The sequence below is a fragment of the Chlorocebus sabaeus genome, unplaced genomic scaffold (genome assembly GCF_047675955.1).
Source record: "Chlorocebus sabaeus isolate Y175 unplaced genomic scaffold, mChlSab1.0.hap1 unalloc_scaffold_109, whole genome shotgun sequence".
NCBI classification, from domain to species: Eukaryota; Metazoa; Chordata; class Mammalia; order Primates; family Cercopithecidae; genus Chlorocebus; species Chlorocebus sabaeus.
The window spans coordinates 523,717-526,527 of record NW_027326846.1 but is presented as its reverse complement, the minus strand read 5'-3'; positions in this window follow the sequence as shown (position 1 = coordinate 526,527).

Genomic DNA, 2,811 nt, shown 5'->3' with positions numbered 1-2,811 from the left:
CGATGGGAGCTTAAGGTTAGTACTGGGGCAGACTGTGTTTTAAAGAATTAAGGTCTCTCGAGTATGTTTCGGTTTTCCCATGAAGAAGAAAGATGTTAGCTGTTCTTTCCTGGACTGTGGCTATCAGAGTGCCTCACCACGGTCACTCACAAGTTTAGTTCATTTCCATTTAACCGGGCTGGACTTGGGCCAGAGTACTTCGGTTGTCAAATGTTATATGAGGCTGAGGAATTGTCTTCTGCTTCATCGTTGGCATATGGAAATACTGTTTTTCAAAGCATACTCTACTTTCTTATTTGTGTTTATATAAAATAATAGAATGGTTATTTTAACTGTGCAGTTTCCTATGCTTGCTTATTTAATTGCGGAAAGATAATGGTTTTATTTTGCTAAAATCTGTGCTAGGAATTGTGCAAAATCTTTGTGAAATACCCAGTTTACTAGCTTAAGTTATAGATCTTTGTATAGAAAAGAAAAAGCCTATTGCTAAAAGGAGCATTGTCTTTATCGATGCAAAAAGTTTTAGGCTTATTGGCCGTGTAGTCAGTAAAATGCATCAGAATGTGGCGAAAATTGAGAAAAGCGTTGAAGTTTTAAAATCTGCTATGCAGTTTTCTTCAACTCCCTTGCAAGATACTTAATTTGAATAAAAGACAGAATAAAGTGTTCCCATTGAGGAAAGTGGCAGGAGGACTGTTCAGAATGTGTTCTGAATCTGAGCAGTCCTGCCACGCTTGTCTGTGATGTGGTGGTGTCCATGGTATCACTTTTACAGAACTTTAAGAATGCTGCTTCTGTGAATAAAATACATTTATTCTTAGCATTTCAGTTTTGAGTTTTGAGAAGTGTAAAACGTGTTAATGCTTTCTTTCCCTTACAGAATTTGCTTGTTCTTTTTTTTTTCCTTTTTAAATGCCTACAAGACTCTGAAGCACATTAATCACTTAAAAAGAAAAGAAAAAAAAAAAGTCCCGGGCGTGATGGCTCACGCCTGTAATCCCAGCGCTTTGGGAGGCCAAGGCGGGTGGATTGCTTGAGCCTGGGAGCTTGAGATCCAGGGAACCAGCCTGGGCAACCTGGTGAAATCCCGCATCTACTGAAAACACACAAATTAGCTGGGCGTGATGACTGCACACCTGTAGTCCCAGCTACTCCAGAGGCTGAAGAGAATTGCTTGAGCCTGGGAGGCGGACCTTGCAGTGAGTGGAGATCATGCCCTTGCTGTCAAGCCTTGTTGACAGAGTTTGGACCCTGCCTGATAAACAGCAACGTTCATAACGTATGGGTGAACTGCCCGGCTGCTCTGTCTAGAGTAGAATAAATCCAATTACGTTTTTGTCTTTTATTAGCATTGAAATTTTCTTAATCATCCCTTCGTTTTCATTACATTGTAGCAATATATTGCTGCTTAGAGTCTGGAACAAGTAGGCTTCTCTGGATCAGGTTCTTACTGGATTGCTAAAACTTAGAATGATTTTTCCCCTCCTTGGATGTGACTTACAGAATTTTGCCTTTTGAGGTGATGTGTTGCCTTTGATAGCGGACACAGGAACGCCCGAAGAATTCACTTACGGGGCTAAAATATACGTACTTTGTAGTGTTTCCCTCCTAGAATGAAAACGGTACCTCTCATTTGGGATCGATGATGCTATTTGCTGAAAACATTTTAAATTGTATTTATTTTAATTTTTTGAGACAGAGTCTTGCTCTGTCGCCCAGACTGGAGTGCAGTGGCACGATCTGGGCTCACTGCAAACTCCACCTCCCAGCTTCACACCAGTCTCCTGCCTCAACCTTCCGAGTAGCTGGGACTACAGGTGCCCGCTGCCACACCTGGCTAATTTTTTTATTTTTGGTAGAGACGGGGGGTTATCACCGTGTTAGCCAGAATGGTCTCGAGCTCCTGACCTTGTGATCCACCTGCCTCGTCCTCCCAATGTGCTGGGATTGCAAGTGTGAGCCGCTGCACCCGGCCGAAAACATGTTTCTTGACTGCCTCAGTCCTCATTTGGGTAGTCTGTTCTTTGTAGGACATTCAGGGAGCGGGGACATCTTGAGTCTTGAAAGGCGCGCTCTGTGAGATGGGAATCTTCCGGCTGCTTTAATCACATTTAGTGTGATTTAGGGAATCCTGCCGGTTGTCATTTACTGGAGAGCGCAGTTTCCTGGCTGCCCTGGTCTTTGAGGGGAGGGAGACTGAGGGGTCATTTTCCCACCTGGACCAATGTGTTTATTAAACCTGGCTTGTGTATCCTTTGGATCTTTTTATGAAGGAAAAGCCACATCTGTGACTTTCAGATGAGTGGAAGTCATGTTAAAAATATATATATGTGTGTGTGTGTGTGTGTGTGTATATATATATATATGGCTACTATGGAGAAGTTTTGTCCTTGTGACCTGTGAATACAGTCACAGGAGAGCAGAATGTTCACGGTGTGGGTGCCTACAGTGGACATGCAGAGTCACATTCTTCACTAGTATTACGTTAAAAAGTGACAAATAAGAGAAAAATATTTTGCTCATTACAACCTTGGTAAGAAGCTGGCAGCACTCTTGTTTTTGGAGGGGTGTGAAGGGAATATTGAGAAAGTGTCATCAACATTAGACTCACCCACTCTGCAAATCCTGTGCCAGCTGGAGTGAGGACCCCGTGATGGAAAGATGCACCCCTCTGCCCCGAAGGAGTTGAATCTTTGTGGCGCTCAGGATGCATGGTTCATCTCTATATAAAGGCAGAATGTGAAATGCCGTGGAGGCTGAGAGAAGCGATGTGGTTAGCAAGTATGAGTGAGACGTTTGGGACTTGTTAGC